Raw genomic sequence first — 12646 nt, 5'->3', positions numbered from 1 at the left:
TAAGGGAAATGCCTGTGACTCCATTACAAGAGGACTGCAGTATTTTAGGAGTTCGCATTTGTTACTGGGTTGGGGAAATCTAATTATAGAGGTAGACACTCATGGTCGGGAGCCTCTCCAGACAGAGTGACACCATATATCCATGCATCTATCCAAGTATGCATCCATCCATCCCAGCCAACTGTACATCCTTCTACCTCCATAGACACCCTTCTACCCATATATCCATGCATCCATCCATGTATCCAGCCATCCATCCATCCTACCTATCGGTACATCCATCCATCCTCATTCAAACTCCTCCATCCAATACATCACCATACATACCCCTCTTTCCATCCCCATACACACCCCTTCTATCCCCACAGCCCTTTATCCATCCATCCCTCCATCCACATACCCATCCTTACATCCACAAACACATACCCTTCTTCTCTCCCCACCTCCATCTCCGTACACGACCAATACCAGCTGGGATCACGGTGAGCTCGTAGGCCGTAGAGTTGTTTATTTCCATTGCTAGTCACCATGCAATTACGCCTCATCCAGGTCAGATTAGTTACACCTTGAAAAGGTTAATCACCCGCTCCCGTTCCCATGCTCTAACATGAGCCTTGCTCACCTACTAGATGCAGCAACTGCTCCACATTTTGAGGCTCAGGGAGTTCATTACTTTCCCCAAAAGCGACGCATTCTCTTTTGTTTTTTGTTTTTGTAACTTCATTTTTATTCATTGCAAGGCTACAAAGCAGAAAGCGAAATTAATGAGCTGGAGCAGGAGGATTGGGGTGGAGGAGCAATGATTGAGGATCTGAATGCCCAGCATTTGGTTTCAGTGCCTCGCTGGTTAATAGCTCAGTACACAAGCAAGCTGGCAGCTCGGCAGGACACCAACTGGATCCAATTCTCCTTTGTGCTGTGGAACCTCTCTATCCCTATCTAGGGGTGGATTATGTAAAGAGCCGGCCTGCTTGTCCTTTTTCGACAATTTATCATTTGGAAAATGGGGCTGAATAAAAAATGGGGCTGGAAAACATCAAGCCAAAATGAAAGGAAGTGAAAATTTGTGTTTGATTTCAGCATGAAATTTTCATTTAATTTCTAATGGAAAATTTAATTTTGTTGCCTTTCTAATTGAATTGGTCATTTCATATTGAGGTGACACTTCTGTTTAGGTTCAACCTGAAATTTTCATTTTGTACGAACTTGAGATTTTCACTTTGCTTCTAATTAAAATTCCACTTTTGTCTCGCACTCAAAATTTTGGTTTTTTTTGCTTTTGGCAGGGCCACCCGGCGGGGAGCAAGTGGGGTAATTTGCCCCAGGCCCCGGGCTCCGCAGGAGCCCCCACGAGAATGGCTGAGGCTCCCTCCCTGGCCCCGGTCCGTCCCCACCTCCGCCCCTCTCCCGGAGCCTCAGCACGCCGCATCCAGGAGCGGCCCCGGACAGAGCTAAAGCGGCTGGCTCCGGTGGGGCCTGAGCTCCTCCCCACTCAGAGCTGCATGGTAAGGGGGCGGGGCTGTGAGCTCCAGCAGGGCCTGAGCTCCCTCCGCTCGGCCCGGAGCTCGCAGCCCTGCCCCCTTACCACGCGGCTCTGAGCGGGGAGGAGCTCAGGCCCCACCAGAGCCACGTTGCAGCGCTGTCCAGGGATGCTCCTGGACACGGCGCGCTGAGGCTCCGGGTGAGGGGGGAGCCAGGGGTAAGGGGCCAGGGCTGGGGGGGTTGGATAAGGGACAGGGAGTCCCGGGGATAGTCAGGGGACAGGGGAGCAGAGGTTGGGGGGGCGGTCAGGGGACAGGGAATGGGGGGGGTTGGATCGTGGGCGTTCCGGGGGTCTGTCAGGACTTAGTGGGGGGGTGCATAGGGGTAGGGACAGTCAGGGGACAGGGAGCGGGGGGGTTGGTGAGGGTGGGGTCCTGGGTGGTGGTTGGGGGGGTCTCTGGGGGACGGTGAGGGGACAAGGAGCAGGATGGGTCGGGGATTCTGAGGGGGGCAGTCGGGGGGCAGGAAGTGGGTGGGGGTCGGATGGGGGGCAGGGCCAGGCTGTTTGGGAGGCACAGCCTTCCCTGCCCTAAAGCTCATTCAGCAATTAGAGGCTTGCAGAAGAGTCAAGCTGTTAGCTTTTGCCTTAGGGCTGCCGTCCCTTTCACTTCTCAAATGCCAAATGATAGTCTACATTTAATTTCAGTGCCATAGGGAGAGTCGTGTCAGGGGAGGGGAGCTTCATTTCAAATTAGCCACTGGGGGAGGGATCACATGAGAAGAGCAATATCCTACACCACCTACCTCTTTCCCAACCCTACTAAGGGAGACCCCCACTCCCTCGCATTCCCTGAGGCTTCAGAGGGGTTAATTCAGTGGTTCTCAAACTTTTGTACTGGTGAGCCCTTTCACAGAGCAAACCTCTGAGTGCACCCCCCCCTTATAAATTAAAAACACGTTTTTTATATATTTAACACTATTATAAATGCTGGAGGCAAAGCGGGATTTGAGGTGGAGGCTGCCAGCTCACGACCCCCAGTATAACCTCATGACCCCCTGAGGGGTCCTGACCCCCAGTTTGAGAACCCCTGGGTTAATTTAATTTTAGCACCCTGTGTCCATTCACATGCATGTGCTATTTTGAGCATTTCAGTTTTCACAACATAGGCTGATCCCAGATTCTGGAACAAGCTCAAATGCTCAGTTCGTGGAGTATGTACATAAGCTATACTAAAGACAAACCCACAGGAACCATCTCGTTTGTGATGGACCCTATGGAGCCAGTCTCTAGGAAACAGATAAATGCATGGAGGTTAAGTCCATTAATGGCCATTAGCCAGGATGGGTAAGGAATGGTGTCTCTAGCCTCTGTTTGTCAGAGGGTGGAGATGGATGGCAGGAGCGAGATCACTTGATCATTACCTATTAGGTTCACTCCCTCTGGGGCACTTGGCATTGGCCACTGTCAGTAGACAGGGTACTGGGCTGGATGGACCTTTGGTCTGACCCAGTATGGACAGTCTGATGTTCTTATGTTCTAACCTAAATGAACCCAAAGTTCTGGAGACAGATATGAGTCAAGGAAGCCAGTGGAGTATCAGAAACCTGGAAAAATCTCTGACTGGATGGGCTCAGGCGTTTGGTCACAAGCTGGGGTGGTTCAAAAATTTTGGATTTTTTTTAAGCAGAATTTTTTTATTGTTTCTTTAAACAATCAAACACAGCAAGCAGCAAATATTTGGCCACATACTTTTGAAACCCCAAACCATGTTCAGGTTTTGGCAGACTAATTTCAGCTTTTCAATTAAAAAAAGCACAACAAATTTTGAAGGGAAGCAAACATTGTCCGTGATTTTTTCTGCTTTTTAAAAACCCTTAGTTTTTAATCCAAAAAAAGTTTTGACGGAAAATATTTGTCCAACCTTTTAATGAGCTTCAGTGCCTTTTAGCATTAGCTGATGCTGAGAACCAGTGAGTGATACCTTGTAAAGAAGTTTTCTCAAAACTGGGTTTGTGCCAAGATGCAGAAGGTTTATTTTTCTCAGGGCTGCCCATGGGCGGGGGGAGCAAGTGGGGCAATTTGCCCTGGGCCCCACAGGGGCCCCCACCAGAATATAGTATTGTATAGTATTGGAAAAAAAAATTATGGAAGGGGCCCCCGAAATTGCTTTGCCCCAGGCCCCCTGAATCTTCTGGGCGGCCCTGGATTTTGGAATTCCAATTTTCCTTCAAAATTCAAATGGATTTTGTTTCATTTCAAACTGAAATTTTCAATTTGTAGCCAATGTAATTGTTCATTTTCTATCTGACTGAAATTTTGGTACACTTGGATTTGAAAATGTAATTTAGTTCAAATTTTTGTTTAATTTCTTATTGCAATGTTGATTCCTTTCTAAATGAAATTCCCATTTGGACTGTAATTGAAATAGTAGGAGAGAGGATAAGAAACCTAGCTGGTTTGAGCACACAGCTTGATAAATTCATGAAGGGGATTATATGACATGATTGTAGGGCCTTGAATGGATGATGTTGTATGATCTTATGTTGTATGAAATTTTTCTTTAGTTTCGTACTGAAATTTCATATGGCTTCTAACTTAAAAGTCATTTCCTTTCTAAATGAATTTCCCTTTGAATTCTCATTGGAATTTTTGTTCAGTTTCTCATTGGAATTTCCTAGTGTTTCTAATGTAACTTCACTTTTGTTTCTAATGTAGAGGTATAGGATGGCAAAGAGTGGGGCTCCATGTGTCAAGCACAGGGTGATTCAGGCATGCAAGGAGAATTACAGCAGGTCCCAGGCTTGTAGCTTTCCTATCGTTGTCTTTATCCAGGGGATGAACTGGGAGACCCATGTGTACACTTCAGGAGGGGAAGCGTCATTGGGACCAAAGGAGACGATGCCCTGGGCCACCCTCCCACACACCAGGGGCCCCCCAGAATCGCCCTGTGAAATGAAACCACAAGTTAGATGGATCACATCTGATCAAGTTGCTTCCTTCTGTTGACATAGGCCTGGGACTTCCCTCCCACCCCACCCCAGGCCTAGCTGTCTCCTCACACTGTCTCCTCCCCCTAGGCTGGGCCAGTCTTGGCATTACCTCTCCTAGGGAGAGCATGACACTTACCTGGAAAGATGATTTCCTGCCACGCTGATCCCCTGCGCACAGCATGATCCCAGGTTTATACTGATTGTTAAAGTGCCTACTGCAGACCTTGTCCTCCATCACCTCCAGAACCACCTCCATCAGCACATCTGAGGTGTTCCCAGGGGACACACTCATGTGGCCCCAGCCTGCCACGCTGCACACGGAGCCTGGTATAACTTTGTTCCCATAGCAGGGCAGGGGGATGAGCTGAACCTGGTCACTCAGTCTGGCCTGGTGGGCCAGCTGCCATGGGGAGAGAGGAGAAAAGCACCAAGCTTAGCACCAGGGTCTGAGTCAGAAGTGGGAGAGACACATTTGAACCAGAGCAGAACAGACAGTTTGAGGTCATCATTCAAGTGATGGGGTAGGGGCGGGGCTGGCAAAAGTGTGAGGTCACTGGGAATGTAGTGATGGGATGGGGACAGTGCCTGCAGCAGTGTGATGTCACTGGGGGAGGGGCATGGAATGAGGGCAGTAACTGCAGCAGTGTGAAGTCACTGGGGCTGGGGTGATGGTATGGGGGAGGTACCAGCAGCAGTGTGAGGTCGCAGGGGCAGGATTATGGGATGTGGGTGGTACCTGCAGCAGTGTGAGGTTACTGGGAATGGGTGGATGGGATGGGAGCGGTACCTGTAGCAGTGTGAGGTCACTGGGGGTGAGGTGACGGGATGGGGGATAGGTTCCCTCTAAGGTGCATGCCTGAGCGGCCACACAGGAGGCCACCAACGGTTGCACAGGTGTTCACACTGCACTCACAGGTGTGGGGTGTTGGTGATGGGGGAGCTTGGGGCATGCAGGGCTGTGGTGACTCCCCCAGCACCAGGGCTGTGACACAGCAGGGAGAGATGCCTCTCCCCACTGCCCAACACTGGGGCTGCAGCAGGGGGAGAGGACTCCCCCAGTCCAGGTGCTTCTGCAGGGAGAGAGGACTGGGGGGAATCCTCTCTCTCTGCTGCAGCGCTGGGGCAGCCTGCATCCCAAACCCCTCATCCCTGGCCCCACCCCAGAGCTCGCACCCCCAGCTGGAGCCCTCACCCCCACGCCTCAACCCTCCACCCCAGCCCTGAGCCCCCTTCCACACGTCGAACCCCTCGGCCTCACCCCCGCCACACATCATCTCCATACTGGTGCACATAACAATATTCATTCTGCACATGGATGTTAATAATTAGAGAGAACATTGGATGGGGGTGTGACATTGTACCCCATAATGTTTTAGGGAAATATGCTTATGAATGTAAATATGACATAACTGGAATAAATGTTATGCTACATACGTCACGTAACATATCTCTGCAAAGATTATGATCTACTGAATATATTCATCCTATTTGTATGCATGTATCATTGGCTGTGTACTTGCTTGATTTTAAGTAGCCTTAGTAAGGCATTTGGGCAGCTTCTTTAGAAAGGAATTTGCAAGTTAAGTGCCCAATCAAGAAACACTTAATGGACAATGGATCTTGGAAGGCTCCAATCCACATAAGAAGTCTACTTGAGGACGTTCAAGGTAGCATGTGAACAATGACTACTACCTGTAAGTTCTGAGTCATGCATGGACATGTGACTTGCCCGGGTGACTCCAAAACTCGATCTTGTAGCTGGGATTCTACACGGGAGGGAAGGGAGGGTGTCCACCCACAAGAAAAAGTCTATTTAAACCCCTGGGAGACCCTTCCATTTGGTCTTCAGCTAGCTCAAGAGATAGCCTCTCCACTTCCAAAGGATACCTGAAAGAAACTGGAACAAAGGACAGTAACCACTGGAGGTGTGAGTGATTGCTGGACCCAGACTAGAAGAAGGCTAGTCTGTAAAAGAAGCTTACTGGAACATCTCTGAGGGTGAGATTTCATCTGTAATCACTTTCTTACTGTATTAGGCATAGACTTGTGTGTTTTACTTTATTTTGCTTGGTAATCCACTTTGTTCTGTCTGTTATTACTTGGAACCACTTAAATCCTACTTTTTGTATTTAATAAAATAACTTTTTACTTATTAATTAACCCAGAGTGCAAACAGCTGGGTGCAAACAGCTGTGCATATCTCTCGATCAGTGTTATAGAGGACGAACAATTTATGAGTTTACCCTGTATAAGCTTTCTATAGGGTAAAACAGATTTATTTGGGGTTTGGACCCCATTGGGAGTTGGGTATCTGAATGTTAGAGATAGGAGCACTTCTTAAGCTGTTTTCAGCTAAGCCTACAGCTGTTAGGGGATGTGGTTCAGACCTTGGTCTGGGTTTGCAGCAGGGTAGCAGGTCTGGCTCAAACCAGGCAGGGCACTGAAGTCCCAAGCTGCCAGGGGAAACAGGCTCAGGGGTAGTCTCAGCACATCAGGTGGCAGCTCCCAAGGGGGTTTCTGTGATCCACCCCATCACAGTGGCATAGTCAAGCAGGATCTGTGCACAGCTGATTGCTATGAAATACTGGTAGTTATTTTAAGTGAGTCTTGGGTGTGGTGGCTTGAGAACAAAGTGGTTACTGGTTTGTTGTTTTCTGTTTGCTTATTTTGGGTAAGGGAAATAGAGACAGAAAAGGAAGCAAAATAAATAAGAGTGAAGATCAGAAGAAGATGGAACTGCACAGGTTGCAGATTGCCCAGAAAGGCTGAACAATGGGCACTGGGAAAGTCTCTATTAACTAAGAAGCCCCTGAAGTGAGTGCATCCCAGTTTCAGTGAACTGAAGGTAACTTTCACTCCATGCATCTGAAGAAGTGGGTTTTTTACCCATGAAAGCTTATGCCCAAATTAATCTGTTAGTCTTTAAGATGCCACCCGACTCGTTGTTGTTTTAGTAAACTGAAGAGGGGGTGTAGCCCAGCACAAGAAAGCAGGAAAATGACTACCAGTGAAGCAGCTACTAAACTAGAGCTGTCTAGACTGGAAGCAGAAGAGAAGGCAAAGGCCTGGGAGTTTGAATTGAAACTCAAAGCAGAGGCAACTGCACACAGAAGGGCTCCGGAGGCAGAAACAGCCAGGGAGGAGGCTGCCCACAAGAGAGCTATGAAGGCAGAAGAACCCAGGGACAAAAGAGCTCTGGAGTTAAAAGACAGAGAAATGCAGGCCCAGAAGCATGAACTGGCTGTTAGGGCATTGAAGAGACAAAACCCTCCAGCTGCTGGCTCCACTTCCCCAAAAATCCACAAATGGGATCGACTATGTCCACAGTATGATGAATCAAGTGATATTGCCAAATATTTCATTACCTTTGAGAGATTGTGCACCCTCCCTGAAGATCAAAAGATGACCATATTGATATCAAAATTGACTGGCAGAGCTCTGGACATATTCAATAAGATGCCTATTGATGATGCTTCAAATGATGGTAAATTTAAGGAACTGGTTTTGAAACCGTTTCAGATTACACCTGAAACCTACAGGGTTAAATTCAGGAGTCTTAAGAGGGGATCTGGATTGAGTAATGTGGTTTATGTAAATGAAATGAGAGATTTTGTAGATAAGTGGGTGAGGGGAAAAGGCATTGCAAGCTTTGAAGGAATGTGTGATTTGGTTACTCAGGAACAATTCCTGAATATGTGCAGTGATGATGTAAAACAGTATTTGTGGGACAAAAAGGTGGCGGCAGTGGGAGAATTAGCTAGGTTTGCAGACTCTTATGAGCAAGCACAAGTTGCAATGAAACATAAACCACTGGCAGAGGGGTACAGGGTTGGGGGAAAGCAGAATCACCGTTTTACCCCTAAGTAAAAGGAGGCTGGATATTCACCTCCCCATTCCCCTGTTACTTCTCCCAAATCTCCGGTACAAGCAGAGGAGCCCAAGAGGTGCTATCATTGTAAGTCCACTGAGCACCTGAGGAATAATTGCCCTTGGCTAAGAGGAAACAGGCAGTAGGCAACACATGAAGCTGTTGCTTCTCAGAGCCAGGCTGCTGCCTCTTTCCACACAGGATTTGTAAAATTGCTTCCACACAACCAAGCAGTGAGCATATGCATGCTGTTAAACTTAATGGGAAAGTACTTGTTAGATTGAGAGTTACGGGTGCTGAGATTTCTGTGGTCAGGAGCGACCTGATCCAGGAGAAGGATTTGTTACCAGGGAAAATAGTAGAATTAGGACTGGTGGGAGGTTACAAAGTCCTTGCATCTTTAGCTAAAGTACACATGCAAACTAGTGATTTGCAGGCTGAACTGACTGTTGCAACAGTGGCACACAATTTTGCACCGTTTCTGCTGGGGAATGATTTCTTTAATGTGGCAGAATCTGTCCCAGGGCTGGTTAGCAGTGAGAAGGAATCTTGTGCTAAAAGCCCTGGCGGGTGGGGGGGGATGAAGTCACATGGACTGCTGGGGGAATAGGAGGGTGTCTTTTAGATTCCTCATAGCAGTAAAGAATGCGGCTTGGGAGGCAGGGATGGTTGTAACCAGTTCCTGTAGCCCCAGGGAGGGGCTGGACGAAGCCAGCTCCTGTCCAGTGATCATCTGCCCGGGGGAGGGGGATGTACCACCTTGTAGCAGGGAGGGCATCCCAGCTGTTGACTGCCAGGAAGTTGCAGGAGGTCACCAAGGGACAGGGCCTGCCCTGGGGTGCACAGAGACATGTATCCCAAAGGTGGAAATTGGGGTCCTGGTGACCGCCGCAGTGGGAACAGACTCCAAGGACTCTGTGGCTGGAAGCAAACCCAACCTGAGTGAAAAAGGGGGGGGGATTTTGCTGGTCAGTGAAGGGTCTGTCATAGCTGGTAGCTGTGAGCCCACAGCCGGACCAGAGTCACCTTCCCTTTTGGGGGACACAGGAGTGTCTGACCCAGAGGGAAGCTCAGAGAGGGAAGTCTAGATGGAAGGTGAGAGGGGACGAAGAGCCTGCCCATCTTTTGTAGGGAGGTTCTTTCCCAGGAGGAGGGTGAAAAATCTGCATTTAAAATGCCAGACTCCTCTCCTGTGGATCAGGGTTTAAGGGAAAACTGGGGGTCAGATCTCCTGGAGGGGAGCAGCCCCCCAGCTAACATTTTGGGAGCAGAGAGTGGGGTATCCAAGGGGATATTACCCATCCGAAGCACCCCATTGAAAGATGTTGTTCTTGCTGTGCTTCTAAGAGATAAAACTGTCTCTTCAAGGCAGGAGGGAAAAAATCTCTGCATGGGTGAAGCTTCACAAGGGAGTGGGGTCCAGCCCAGAGAAATTCCAGAGGAAGGGGCGAGGGCAGGCATGGTTGCAGTGCACCCTTTCCTTGCCAAAGCCTCAAACACATGCCTGAATTAAAAGCCTTCTCCAAACAGACAGAAGAATCTGCATCAGGGCACCTATCATGGTACACAAAGGAATTGAAAAATGTGATAGACTCTAAACAAGTTAAATTGTGTGAACAAAGCTGATCTGCAGCAGGTGTGCTGTTAATCTTGTGTCTTTTGCTACTTCATCTATGGGTCAAGACGAAGGAGTTAATACTAGTGGTAAACCCTTTAAAGATGTGGAACATACCTGATTTGTGGAAGAAACTGTTGTACATGCTAGGGATGGTGACAAGACAGTCCCACAAGCCTGTTACTTTTCAGCTTATACCTGTAAACAGGCTGGGAGCTTGGCACATCAGGTGACAGTCCCCAAGGGGGTTTCTGTGATCCAACCTGTCATGGGGGGTGGTAACTTCAGCAGTGTGAGGTCATGGGGGTGGGGTGATGGGACAGGGACGGTACCTACAGCAGTAAGAGGTCAGTGGGGTGGGTGATGGGATGGAGTCTGTACCTGCAGCAGCATGATGTCATTGTTACAGGTGTCTCTGTTGTATCATGGGTGCAGGATGTGGCACCTCACAGGTATTTTCTGTTGGCTCCATTCCCGTTTTCTAATGTTATGGGCTCCCAACGTGACAGTGATCTAGCTGAGAAAGCAATACATGGGGTGTTAGGGGCAGGAGCGTAGGCGAGGTGGGGGATGGGCACACGAGGGTCTGACTCATGAACAGTGACATGGAGGGGACAGGGCAGCCTGGGGCTCTCAGACCAAGATATCAGATTCAGGTTTCCAGAACAGGAGATTGGCTGGCTCGGGGGTTGGGGGGCACAGAATGGAACAAGAAGCCTTTCCCCTCTACGGGGCACCGGCCTCAGCACAAAACACCTGCCCTATGGCGATGGGGTCCCAGGCTCTGTCTCTACCAGCCCCTTATGCTGCTTCACTCTTCATTGTCCTCCCGGCTTCTGGGTCTCAGCTCCCATTCAGCCCAGTGACCCCTCCCCAGCATGATCCAGAACCGTCCTACGGGTGTGAGTCTTTCCCTCCCCTGCTCTGACAATCGACCTGACCCCAGCTGGCGTCTTTTCCATGCTTTGCAGAGGCTCTTAGAGACACACCAACGCCCCCTGAGCAGATCAGACCCCTGGGCTCTGCTCTCTCAGCCTGTCGCACTCACTGCTCCTTCCCTGCAACCTACCATGGCACCAAAGCCCTAACGCCCGACGTGCCCCGACATCCCCAGCACAGATGTGCTTACTCTCCATTGCAGTGAGCGGCTGTCAGCACGAAGTTCTCCGCCACCAGGAACCCTCCACAGAGAAACCTCTTGTCTCCATGTCGTATTTCCAGATAGGCCATGTAGGGCCTGGAGTGGGGCTTTGCTTTCTTTCCTCCGATGATCTCACCTGAGGGTGGGGGCGGGGAGATCAGGTTGATACAAAGAGCCCCATCATCTCCCTGGGCCTGCCAGGGACCGAGTTCCCCATCCCGAAGGGGAGTCCCCACAGCCTCAACCCATCCCCTGTGATGGTCTCCCTGGAGGATCCCTGTTCCTGGAACCCTGCCCCCTCATCAGCTCTGCTCCAGACTGGACACCCCATGGGGCCAGGAGGTGAATCTAAAGCTTTGCCCTTGCTGGGTGGAGAATAGGTGCCAAACACACAGGGAATGGGTCAATAATCTCACTGCCTTGAGTTAATGGCATTCAGGGCCAAGATCCTCCCAGATTAGGCCAGGCAAACCCCAAAAGGGCACTGACAATCTTACTGGCTGAATTTCCTTCTGTCAGGTTCCAGCCCCCTGTGCAATGCTGCTCCCTGTGTACTTCCGGTGTTGTCAATGCCGTGGGTAAAGAGACAGGGAGAGATCCTTTGGGGCATCTGCTCACCCTTCTTATAGCTGTTTCTCCTCTACAAGAATCATCACCCACTGAGCAGGAGACAGAAAGTGGGTGAACAGGAACCCCAAACTGTTTCTTTGTCAAGATGTAAATTTTTCACCCACCTCCTCCATCCTGCTCAAGAATGGCCATATAATCATGTGATAGTCCAGTTGATTACATTGGCTGAGGCATCGGCTAGTCATTTGTCTCTGGGGAACTGGTTTGTGGCTGCTTCCCAGATTTGGAACATGTCTTAGTAACACCATACAGTAGAATATTATAACTTTAGCTGCCACACATATTTTACCAGGACAGTAATGATCAGCGAATTATGAGGTTTTAGATGATATTTCACAAGACATGCTTTGCATAAATGCAATCATAGTCCTGTAAAGGGGGTGATCATAGGGGTACAGACTGTCACAGGCTCCTAGATACCATCCACTGAGTCCCCATCCCTGAGACCCCCCATTCACCCCAAAATCCCAGGGGGCCCTGATCCCAGTCATACTCACCAGCCCAAGCCCTGGGGGGCAGGAGAAAGGCCATGGGGAGCAGGAGCAAGATCTATACCTTCATATTTGGAGTCAGTGCAGGGATGGTGCATCTGCCTCAGGCCTGGGGGTTTTATAGACTGGGGGGCAGGAAACCTCAGGGTCGCCCACACACTCATCTAAATGCAGGGCTCAGACGTTTCAGTTTCCAACCACAGCCAACCTCATGAGGTGAGGGGAAGGACAAGCCGTGCATCAGCCGGGGATCCTAGACAGCTGGCTAGATACTGCATGGCTACACAGCTGTATGGCTGCTGCCTATCTGGGTCTCTGCACAGCTGGATTGATGATGCACCACTGAATGGAGAGGACCCCGGTTGACACCATCTCACAGGGTTTAAAAGGCCCCATGTCTAATTCCCCACCTCCCACTTAGACAGCCA

At 49.6% G+C, this 12646-nt stretch overlaps 1 pseudogene; it reads right to left on the bottom strand.

Annotated features, from left to right (window-relative positions):
* Window positions 1-4266: 4266 nt before the first annotated feature.
* LOC128846115 (mast cell protease 1A-like) lies at window positions 4267-12294 on the bottom strand (annotated as a pseudogene).
* Window positions 12295-12646: the final 352 nt, after the last annotated feature.

The sequence above is a fragment of the Malaclemys terrapin genome, chromosome 12 (genome assembly GCF_027887155.1).
Source record: "Malaclemys terrapin pileata isolate rMalTer1 chromosome 12, rMalTer1.hap1, whole genome shotgun sequence".
Lineage (NCBI taxonomy): Eukaryota > Metazoa > Chordata > Testudines > Emydidae > Malaclemys > Malaclemys terrapin.
Note: the sequence above shows the minus strand (reverse complement) of the source record. Positions and strands in the feature narration are given on the sequence as shown.